Source organism: Xyrauchen texanus, chromosome 20 (genome assembly GCF_025860055.1).
Source record: "Xyrauchen texanus isolate HMW12.3.18 chromosome 20, RBS_HiC_50CHRs, whole genome shotgun sequence".
In the NCBI taxonomy this organism is placed as follows: Eukaryota; Metazoa; Chordata; class Actinopteri; order Cypriniformes; family Catostomidae; genus Xyrauchen; species Xyrauchen texanus.
The window spans coordinates 32,148,910-32,161,162 of NC_068295.1; the positions used below are offsets into that span (position 1 = coordinate 32,148,910).

Sequence of the window (12,253 nt, forward strand, 5' to 3'; positions counted from 1 at the left end):
ACTAAATTGTATTATCTCTCCATTTCAATTGGGTCAATTCCCTGGGGCCATTAGACGACATTCGATGCTTCAGCTCTGCCTCTGCACTTTTAATATTCCCTTCTAATTCCACGAGTTCTTGCGCTTTGGAATTTTGGTGAATGAGGCAAACTGTATGATCCGGCCCCTAAGAACCACCTTAAGTGCCTCCTAAGCCATGTCCACAGAGGATACCGAGGGCCAGTTGGTTTCCATATAGACACTGATTTCAGCCTTAAGCATTTGTTGGAATTCAGGATTTTGCAAAAGTTATGCAGCATGCCAGAAGCTTGCAAGATCCCTTCAAGATCTATAAAAAAAAGCCCTGATCAAAGTTAGGTGCATAAATATTAGCCAAAATAAGACTTTGCCCCTGAATTTCAGCTCAAACAATAATGACTCTTCCTAATTTATCTTTAATCTGTTTGAGACATTTGAATTGTAGATGTTGACTTTCTCCTGCAGAAAAATGTGTGTTTCTCTCCATTTTGCTATGCAACGCACAAATTTTCCCAATCCAATCAACTACCAATGGATAAACTCAAATCCCCGCCCTACATTTTTTTCTTGTTCGATAAGCTGTTTCACACGGAAATATGTCACAATACGAAAGTCGGTCGCAACTTCCGTTTCATGCCGACTTTAATGAATAGAAACCCAGCAAGGTCATAATTTGATTTACAAACTATTACACACCAATGTCTTCAGCAAAATAGGCAAGATTTAGGAAGTCTGCTCACATGTCAAATCTCTCCTCAGATCAATTGACAAGGTCAATTTCTAGAACTGGTCTGGGATCTATTTAAGAGCCTTGTGACATTCTGTCACATTGTGACTTACTCTTACTATTGCACTGATCAACTGGGATTCAAGTGGACTGACCCCATGGTCCATAAACAGAGCAAGCTGCTGACTTTGCAGTTTGGGGCAGTTCGGCTAAAACAAAAGCCCTGTTGTCTCTGTGCTGGGCCTTCATTTCACTGCATGGAGGAGTTGCCCATTAGTCCAGTGTGGACGAGCTCCAGCCTATATGAAGCAACTGCCTCTCTCCTCATTTGAAATGGATGACACTGTGAAGCTGCAGTGTCACATAGAGCTGCCTCCCTTCCGAGCAAGTGCGTTACAGTCCATAGGTCACAGCAATAACTCCATACTTCGGGAGGAGTGTGTCAGAAATGCTGGCATCACTTCCCTTTCATTATGCATCGAGATAAGTGGATATCAACTGGTGGATTGTTTGTGACCCCAAAAAAAAAGAATCTCAGGTCTGTTCAAAACAATGCAAATAAAAAAAATTCCATTAAATAATGCCTAGTAAGGATAGCAAAATAAATACAATTACAAACCTTTAAAAAGGTACATATTTGCAAAACTAGATATAATCATTTTTTTTTTTTAAATCCACTAGTCAGTGGGTTGCCTGAACGACTAGTATAACTAATCAGTCTTTAGGAAGCCCTGACTAATTAGGCTAGTTTTGGGTTCACTGGACCCCATTTATGTGTTTTTGGGGCGTTTACAAAAGACATTCTTGCGTAGAAAAAAACCCCAGCTAGATGGAGAGCAACGGAATGGAACAGAGCACAGGGAACTCGAGACCAGTTTTTCAAAATATTTAATTTGACACTCGTAAAAAGACAAAACTAATGGAGAGATGCTCAAAATACAGTACAACACATGAAGCAACAGCCAAAAATGGCACATTTCCACTGCAAGTTACGGATTGACGTAACTCTACTCGCTTTACTTTTCCACTGCTGTTTAGTGCCTCCTCAACATGGGTGGGATTACAGGTTCATCATAGTTGTGCCGCCTCTACTGCTGTGACATCATCTTATACGTGACACAAAACAATAACACAATGCTAGCTATTAGTTACTAGCTCATTGTGCTGCATAAAGCAGTTGTTGCATGGTGATTTTACACACGTGTAACAGTTAAATTGGCCTGGTTGTTTTAGAAGCAAGCTTTCCAGTAGCTGGTCAACTAAATAAAGTGATGCTTTCAAGCAGAGTATAGAGTTAACGTACCATCCTCCATCGTGGACTCGGGCACTCTCCCTCCCATAGTTTGCTGGTCTAGATAGCATCCATTTTGTCAAACCACTTCCACTTTTCCTTGATGGTTCTGTAGTCACTTTTAAGTTTTTTTTTTTTTACTTTTCCCTACACTGTTGATAGGTCTGGTGGTAACCGTGTACAGCCAACAACTGAGACATTCCCTGAAAGACTTTTTCATTTTGTGTCGTTTGTCGCTAACGAGAAGAATGTCTGCAACTCGTTTATTGACCATGGCGTGGTTTTGCGCACAGCCATTTCTTTTTACAATTCGAAAGTTGTACATGAACAAATGATACTACTATCGCTGTTGCTAACTTTAACCTGTTAACCTGCACCCCCACTCAGGGGCTCACAGCTGAAAATGACATACCTGAATTAAAATAAATATAGCTCCTGAGAACAGTGTACCACAGGCACAATTAAGGTCTCTTTGGAAAGAAGACACTTGGCACTCTACTAACAATAAATCAGAGTTGATAATGCTCAAACAAATAAAAAGTTATAAAAGTTGAAGTGCCTCATAAATAATGTGAACTTCAAAAAATGTTTTATTATTTCATGTACAAATATATAAAAATAGACCTGGAGGAATCCAATTAGGTAAAGGATTGAAAGCCACAAGTCTCATCAGTTTATATTTCAAATTTGAGGAAGATATAATGAAAAATGGGGTTCCTGCAAGCTTTTTTCCAAGACTATGTCAGTTCCCTTTCTCCCTCCCCTGCCCGAGGCACATCCCCAGAAATGACATCCCCAAACTAAAATAATTGTAGTTACTGAACAATTTGCTCTACATGCACAATTTAGACATATTTAAAAAGAAGACACTTTGGAGTTTATTACCCAAATGTAAAAGTTGAAAAAACTTACACCGAAAAACATTTATAGAATTTAAAGTGTCTTGAAGATAATTTGTACTGCAAGTAACATTGCATTATTTTATGAAAAAATAAATGAAAACAAACCTGGAGGAATCCAGTTAGGTAATTGATTGAAAGCCACAAGTCTCATCAGTTTATATTTCACATTTGAGGAAGATATTATGAAAAATGAGATTTCTGCAATATTTTTTCCAAGACTATGTCCAGGTACCAAGAAGCCTCCTTGGATACCTCAAAAAGCAACCTAATGACCAAATGTTATGAAGGGTACTGCAAGCTATTTTAGTCATCATATACACTGTTCCATGCTTTTTCAGTTATAAAATAATCCACACAGCTGTTGCATGGGAAAGAATGGAAAGATAATTAGCACCGCATGTCAAGTAAATAATTCTGTATAGTTTTTATGTGGCTGGCCATTCAATCAACAATCAAACTGATGGGCAGTCGTTTAGACAGCATTCATAAATCAACAATCAAACTGATGGGCAGTCGTTTAGACAGCATTCATACTAAAGGTCGTCCATACAATCAAACTGATGGGCAGTCGTTTAGACACGTATAATGTGTGGATGTTACATAGCAACTCACCGATGTAAAATTGGACCATCTTCTCCGTCCTCAAGCATATCACCCTCGACGCTGTCTTCACTCTCCTCAATTTCGTCATCGCTGCTTCGAGTGATCGCAAATAAAACATCTTCAGCAGAAAAAACTTCTTTTGACGATCCATTTGATGAGATAATCCGTCCAGTAAGTAAGACGCGAAAACAGATGTTGACTGGGGAACCGTCTTTTTACTATGGCTTGTTTGTTGTCAAATGACGGGGTGTGGTCACAGCCTACGTCGCAGGTTAGCTCCTCAATAGAGAGTGGCTGATTCAAATAAATAAAAAAACATCTTGTTCGCGAGGAATTTAGACTTCCGGGTATCGTTGGAATCGTGCACTGCTTGGCTACATTTTCTATCAGTCATATAATTTCAATTCTTTCATTGGCTTTCGTTGTAAAGACAAAATAATAGGATCAGCATATCATGACATCAAAAAACTGACCGCAGTGTTTGGATATTTTGACCTATATATTGCCTATCTTTGTATTTGTGTGTGTGTGTGCGGTCTTAATTTGTTCATTACACTCTAAGCAACACACCCATATAACGTTCGGCTACCGGAGTCTGTTTTTATGCATAATTTTATTGCATAACCGACAAGTATGATACTTCACCCTGAAGAAACTCGATGTAAACAAAGGAATAACCATCGATGTTACAACGTTATTGTTTCTTTGGACTAAAAATGCTCTATGGGATGTTATTCAGTGGACCCTCACCTTTCCATTCAATCTGGAACTTTTAGCAGTGGATGCGTGTGTGGCTCGTTATTACGACACTACTGGTATGTACTCCGTTTTTGATTACGTGTGTTTTGATCTGTACTGCTTACATAAATGCAAGAAATACATTCGTTATAAGCTTTTCATCGAAAAACAGAGCTCTATCATCGATGCTTGAGGCTTACACCTTTAAAATGATATATAGTTTGCCAAGATTAATGATGTTCTTTCACGTTAAATCTATTCATAAACATTAAACTTGTGGGGGGAAAAAACTCTTCCGTGCGCTGGCGCTCTGGCAAAGGTTAACAGGTTAAACCAAGCAAGTTGATGTCCCGTGTAGCAAATCCAGTGACGCTGGTAGTGACGATTCTCTCTGACCAATCAGTGATCTGCAGAATTTTGACGTCATATGTAGTTGATACTCAAGACGTCACATATGCGCTGCTCGCTTGGAACCTCGACCGAGGTGGTATTAAAAAACATACCAGGTACCATCCACAGTGGAACCCCCAAAAAGCAAGCTGAGTAGAGTTGTACCTTGCAGTGGAAAAGCCCCAAAAGACATCAGTCATTCCATAAATATTCAGTGCACAACTTAAAATCACATTATCTCTTAGTGTTATTATTAAACCACAAAGACTGAGATTTAATGATAATGCATGTGATGTGTGCTCTTCAAATGTGAGCGCCTGAGAATGTGTGGAGCTGGATTCTTACCGGTACTCCCTCATACCTGGTCCATATCTGTAAAGCCCACCCCTAACCCTAACCATAGAAGGGAGTCATTGGTCCCTGCCCATAAAGCTCAACCATATGCTCACCCCTAAACATAAGGATACCAGGATACACAGATTACATATTTTTTAAATGAAATAACAGCCATTTGCAATTTAATAATCACTTTGAGTCACATAACGACTGGCTTTATCAGAGGTGAAAACTTCTGTTAAAACACGCAGAAATGTAAAGGGCTTTAAAATAAAAGCTCAATTTAAATGGAAAAAAGTACAACAGAAAAATAACACTCTAGTTAATTAATATAATGCTATAACTATAATGCTAATACGAATAACAACATATCAATAGTAATTTTAATTTAAGCAATATCTCACACATGTGATGCTCTGTTATGCACCACTTTATTTGACGAAAAAAATTCCAATGTTGTATTTTGAATTGTGCTATGGAGGTTCTGACTAAAATCACTTCATTTGAGAAAAAGAATACAATATTATGTTGAAAGTTAATTGTTAAATTTTTATTTGATAAAGTTTTGATTTATGTAGACACCATTTTGATGATAAAATTTAAACTGTTGATATGGATTTCAGAAAGAATAAGATATCAGTATCAGCAAGCACTGAAAAGGAAGTATCGGTACTCGTTCTCAAAAAAATGGTCTTGGACCATCTCTAGTTAGTGGACAGAAATGCCTTGTTGATGAGTGAGGTCAACAGAGAATGGCCAGACTGGTTCGAACTGAAAATGTCTACGGTAACTCAGACAACTGCTCTGTACAATTGTGGTGAGAAGCATGATATTCTGAGATGCGGGTTGGCGCCGTTTTGGCAGCACGAGGGGGACCTACACTATTAGGCAGGTGGTTTTAATGTTGTGGCTGATCAGTTTATGTGGGAAATTGCAATTTAGATTTGCTTTCCCCTGTGTTTTTGTAGTTTGTTTTGTTGTTTGTAATCTAGACAGCTCTAAGACAACTAGTGTCAAATACCAACATGGACATGTTGCGTGATGCCCTCAACCGAGAAAACTAAGCAGAAAGCTAAGGAACAAAGAGTGATGAAAAATTGCCTGCTGAGACCATGAAATCATCGAGATCCAATTTTGTACGCTAACAATTTTCATAGGGTTTTGAATGGGCCACTTGATATCCAATGTAAAATGTAGGCACTGAAGCAAAATCTGTTGAGAACCACTCAACATCAAAGTTAAGGATAGTGGAGATGACTCTGAAAACGGTGCTGGAGAAAAACAGCTAGGAAATTATGAGAATTTAAAAGGTGCCAAATCAACACAAAACATCGGTGCTGCACTAACAGTAACTGATCTGTTTCAGTCCATGGAAAAGTGCAAGTCTGCAGTATGGCCATTGGAATATCACCTATACTGCAAATAAATCTCATTCTTCCTATGCTGTTAGAGAGATTGATCGGTAATATTGATCTTTTGTCTCCCTATTTCAGTTGATTTATGGCATCACGAATGGGATTGCCCTTCCATGGAGAGACATGTTGCTTGCGGTTCCTTTAGCCTGCATGCAGAACAGTTGGAGCTGCCGTAACAATACTCTTCTCTGAACCGATCCTGCTCCTACCCCTCCTCCATGACACTGAACCCGTCTGTGTGTGTGTGTTTATGTAGAGCAAGGACTGTCAGTGACAAGAGCTAAAGCCCAACAGTGGCAGCTTAGAAGAATGACTTCAGAGCAGGTTAATATCAGTGCAAGTCATCACAAAAATGGCAGACTCAGTGCAGGCTTTCGTCTGGCTGTTTGGAGCCTACAGGTTGACAAGGCTTGTCTTTAGCTCTTACTAACAAGCCTAAACACAATAGATCGCATGCACTAAATCACTACACTACAGAAAATGAAGCTTTTTTTTTTTTTTTTTTTTTTTTAAATACCTTTCAACTTGCATCAGTATAAGACCAGCACAGTATGTGCTATGTGAGAGGCAGAAAAATATCATCTTTAGAATGGCCCTAGACTACAAGAAAGGAACTAATCCTGAGATGAATAACCACAGCTGTGTATAGCAAACATACAGCTCCACGCATATGGATTTCTTTCACACCATTTAACGTGTGTGTGGTTGGAACACAATTAAGACCACATTCAGAGTCAGGTGGAAACTGTGCTGGCATGCACAAACCCCAGGGCGTATGTGTAAGCTGACAGTAATTCTCTATAGAACCGTGATTCCCAACTAGTGGTATTTGTACCCCAGGGGGCTTTCAAAGGGATAGTTCAACCAAAAATGAAAATTTGTCCTCATCTGTCATCATTCACCCTAATGTTATTCCAATCCTTCTAGAATAAGGCTACATCCTTCTGTGGAACACAAAAGGAGAGGTTAGGCAGAACATTAAGGACGAAACATACTCTATGCAATTACATCAACGCAGTGTTGTTTTTTTTGCATAATCAGTTTAGAATATCTTCACATTATTGTGTGGAAATAATTGGGTGTGCTTTTTAATAAGTAAAGAAACACAAACCTCTAACTACACATTATTTAAATATAAATGTATAGCTTATTAAGAAAATAATGCCTTAGTCAGGGAGGTGATCAAGAAGCCGATGGTCATTCTGAAAGAGCTCCAGCATTTCTCTGTGGAGAGAGGAGAACCTTCCAGAAGAACAACCATCTCTGCAGCACTCCACCAATTAGGCCTGTATGGTAGAGTGGCCAGACGGAAGCCACTCCTCAGTAAAAGGCACATGACAGCCCACCTGGAGTTTGCAAAAAGGCACCTAAAGGCATGTCTGGAAAAAACCATGCACCGCTCATCACCTGGCCAATACCATCCCTACAGTGAAGCATGGTGGTGGCAGCATCATGCTGTGGGGATGTTTTTCAGCGGCAGGAACTGGGAGACTAGTCAGGATCGAGGGAAAGATTAATGCAGCATCCTTGATGAAAACCTGCTCCAGAGCGCTCTGGCCCTCAGACTGGGGTGAAGGTTCATCTTCCAACAGGACAATGACCATAAGCACACATCCAAGATAACAAAGGAGTGGCTACGGGACAACTCTGTGAATGTTCTTGAGTGGCCCAACCAGAGCCCATACTTGAACCTGATTGAATATCTCTGGAGATATCTGAAAATGGCTGTGCACCGACACTCCCCATCCAAGCTGATGGAGCTTGAGAGGTCCAGCAAAGAAGATTGGGAGAAACCTAACACTAACCCCCTAAGCGCTGTGAATACTTTCCGGATACACTGTATAATAAGATATCTCAATCGTGCACCTTTAACTTTAAAACCACCACGCTTTTATTTTGACATTCTAAACTCTCCAGGAAGTCCTGTCCACTTGTCTGATTGTAGGCAAGTTCACAGTAGTTTAATTCGCTTCTTATTCAAATTCTGGTATAAATGTATTTATTTATTTTTTAAAAAGCACCTCCAGTGCCATTCTAAATGCATATTATAAGTCAACTTATAACTATTGAGCATCTACATCTGAGATGTTGTTCGTGAGTAGCACTCAAAAATTGTGCACTGCTGTGAAGGCTAAAAATAGCTGCGAGAGTGTGTGTAAACAGTGCACCGCCACTCACTGACGTGCTGAAGCATTTTATATATTTACTTATAAAGCACAGCATTTTGTGATTCACAGAGCTATCACACATCTTCAAGTGGCTTTGAATAAAATGCATGAGTCATATGAACTAAATTAATCGTGTTTTTATGGTTCTTTTAAATAATTTTTTGAGCTTGACAGTAATGAACATGACTAACACACAGTATCGGATTTGGATCGGACTCGTCTGACCGATACCCGATCCGTTTAAAAATGTCAGCATCAGAGCAAATACCGATCCAGGTATTGGATCGGTGCATCCCTTGTTCCAATGTGTCGGACCGATATTCATAACACAACGCAAGTACGCGTTGCATTCTCAACATTGTCACAAGGGGCGCTGTAGTGAGATTAGTGTGAACTGTCCACTTCTACAGTGAGTTTCTTTCGAGTCAAATACTGTCATGGTGAAGAAACAGTTTAAAGAAAATATTGCTGCGCAAGTAGATTAAAGCAAAGTCTTTCTAGCAAGTCAGTCCACTGGATGCCATCGTTGAAGCACTCTCAGGCAGCTATTTTGTATGTAAACAAGTGGTATACAAGAGCAGCTCTGATCTACTTAAATGGGGAAAGATCGAAAACCCAATAAGGTAGGTGAAGATTATGATCAAAGAACATTTTTCAAATCAGCAGTAAACACTGGAATCACAAAATGTGCTTTTTTACCTAAGCTTACACTTTTAAAAAAAACTACATTTCCCTGGCTATTGCACATGAGTATTCTCGAGTTGATTGACAGTAGGACTGGGCGGTATATCGTCTTTTTAAGGTAAATCGATACATTTTTCAAACGAGATAAAGACCTTTGCACAGTACTGTTTCACAAGACGTTTCACGTTTGTCTTAAGATGGTTATTTATATCATCAGCTTTAGTTTGTCAATAGGAAATATAAATGTTAGACTCCCAAACATTACTTTTGCGAATAGAAAAGATTAGAATAGAAGAACAGGGAGCCCTGCAACAGATGTCATGGCCCCCACAGAACATCGTGTAAGTCTGGGATTACATGAAAAGACAGAAGCAATTAAGACTAAGCCTAAATAGATAGAAAAACTGTGGTGAATTCTCCAAGAAGCTTGGAACATCCAATCTGCCAACAACCAAGAAAAACTGTGTCCAGGTGTACCTAGGAGAATTGGGGCAGTTTTAAATGCAAAGGTGGTCACACCGAATATTGATTTAGCTTTTTTATGTTTACTGGACTTTGTATGACATTAAGTGAGAAATGAAAACTATTTATGTCATTAAGACATTCTCACTATGCAACATTTTTCACAAGTGCCTAAAACCTTTGCACAGTACTGTAGGATGAGACAGTACAGTTTATATCGATATAGATTGATGTTGCATTACATAACCTGTTTCTTTCGTAAAGCCATGCCAGTGTTTGCATCTCTCCTCTCTTACAATCTCCGCGCAACCCCACCCCCACTCTCGCTCTGCGTCTGGCACAAACCCTGCCCCACTCGCTCACAAGTTCTCCTGCAACATGGAGGGAGACACAGCACTGGTTCATATTGTGCCGAGTAGATAATGATTATTTTTGGGGGTGAATGAACATTCAAAACAACAAGCAGTTTCTGAAGGCATCTTTGTTAAACCTATAAAACAGAAGAAAAAAACTATAGGTTCAAATAGCTATTCTTGATTAATGTCATGATTTTTTCTTTCAGTACTTTTATAAAGGAAAAAGAAAATGTGTGCAAGTTTTATGAATATGTGTGGATGACATTTGTAGCAGAATACAAGTAAGTGCTACTTGGCGAGTCAGTTTTTCACACTCGGTATCAAAGGTTTTTGTTTAAAAGAAACTTTAAAAAGACATTAATGCTAATAGTAAATGATATCTAGTATAATGGTAAATGGTCTGTGCTTTTTTAACCTTAGCGGTATACAGAGCACTTTACACTGCGTCTTTTTCACCCATTTACACACACACACACAAGCCTGACTTTGGGAGCAACTTGGGGTTCAGTGTCTTGCCCAAGGACATTTCGGCATATGGAGACATGTGGGCCAGGAATCGTACCACCAACCCTGCGATTAGTGGACAACCACCTGAGCCACAGGTTAACAGAAACACATGTTTGGTTTGGTGTCGATGAAGTACTTAAGCCTTATTGATGGGCAGTGGGGGTACATAAGACAAAAAAAATAAAAGTTGTCGACCAAAAATAATTAAGACAATCATTTTAAATCTAGTCACCATTAGTGACAGTAGGGTTGTGAGTGTTCATATGCAGCTTCGTCAGATATCATCTTGTAAGTTACTGAACACATCTTTTGAGTGCACACCAGTGTGTCTCGCACCGCTTTTCGCCCATTTTGTTTCTGATGAGCTCGCTGCAACGCACACAACAACAAACAAAATTTGGGCTTCTTTATAATTAAAAGTCCTGTATAGTGTACCACTTTATTTTTTTTCTGGTAATTACTGATTGGGATTGGAATAGCACAATAGACTGCATCTGGGATTTCATTCAGTTTGCACTATAGTAGTCTCTGTGTCCATATATATATATATACATACACACACACACACACACACACACACACACACACACACACACACACACACTGCCTTGCAGAAGTATTCAGACCCCTGACTAATTCTCTCATATTACTGAATTACAAATGGTACAGTGAAAATTCATTCTGATTGATATTTTATTTTAAAACAATGCAATTCAAAATCAATTATTTTGGGGGGGGGGGGGGGGGGTGTATTTTTATGAAAAATAAAAAAAACTATATATCTTGCTTGCATACGTATTCAACACCCACACATTATTATTTGGTCGAACCACTTTTTGCTGCAATAACTGCTTTAAGACTTTTGGGGTGCATATGTACCAACTTTGCACACAGTGACAAAGTAATTTTGGCCCATTCTTCTCAGCAGATTTTCTCCAGGTTGTTTGGGTGACACTTGTGGACTGAAATTTTCAAATAGTGCCACAGATTCTCCTGTAGACCAGGACTTTGACTGGGCCATTGTACGACATATTTTTGTTTTTGAGCCACTCCAATGTTGCTTTGGCCTTGTTCTTGGGCACCATTGTCCTGATGAAATTTGAATTTCCTCCCAAGCTTCAGATTTTTAGCAGACTGAATCAGGCTCTCTTGCAGTATTTCCCTATATTTTTCTCCACCCATTATTCCTTTAATTCTAATGAGATGCCCAGTCCCTGCTGATGAGAAGCATCCCCACAGCATAATGCTGCCACCACCATACTTCACTGTAGGGATGGTGTGTCTTGAGGCATAGGAAGTGTTAGGGTTGCGCCACACATAGAGCTTTTTGGCCAAAATTCCTGGTCTCACCCGACCACAAAACCTTGTCCCAAATCGCAGCTGGGTCACTCACATGTTTTCTGGCAAACTCCAGACGTGCTTTCAGATGGTAATTTTTAAGTAATGGCTTCTTTCTTGACACCCTCCCATATGTTATGCAGTGCTCTTGATATGGTTGACTGGTGCACCATTACTCCACTCCCAGCCACTGAACTCTACTTCAAAGTGATTGTTGGCCTCCCTGTGGATTCTTTCACAAGTCTCCTTTTTGTTAGTGGGCTGAGTTTTGAGGGACGGCCTTTTCTTGGTAGTGCCTGGGTTGTGTGGTGCAGCTTC

General features: G+C 39.5%; 2 protein-coding genes across 2 annotated transcripts in view; both read right to left on the reverse strand.

The window, feature by feature from the left end:
- Nucleotides 1-12,253, reverse strand: part of LOC127661010 (disks large homolog 5-like) — a 109,522-nt gene that overhangs the window by 89,691 nt on the left and 7,578 nt on the right.
- LOC127661011 (kinesin light chain 1-like) overlaps nt 7,953-12,253 on the reverse strand; it is a 293,422-nt gene continuing 289,121 nt past the window's right edge. Inside the window, exon 18 of the transcript XR_007972715.1 lies at nt 7,953-7,979. The gene's annotated coding sequence lies outside the window, so the exon portion shown is untranslated. The remainder of the gene's footprint in view (nt 7,980-12,253) is intronic.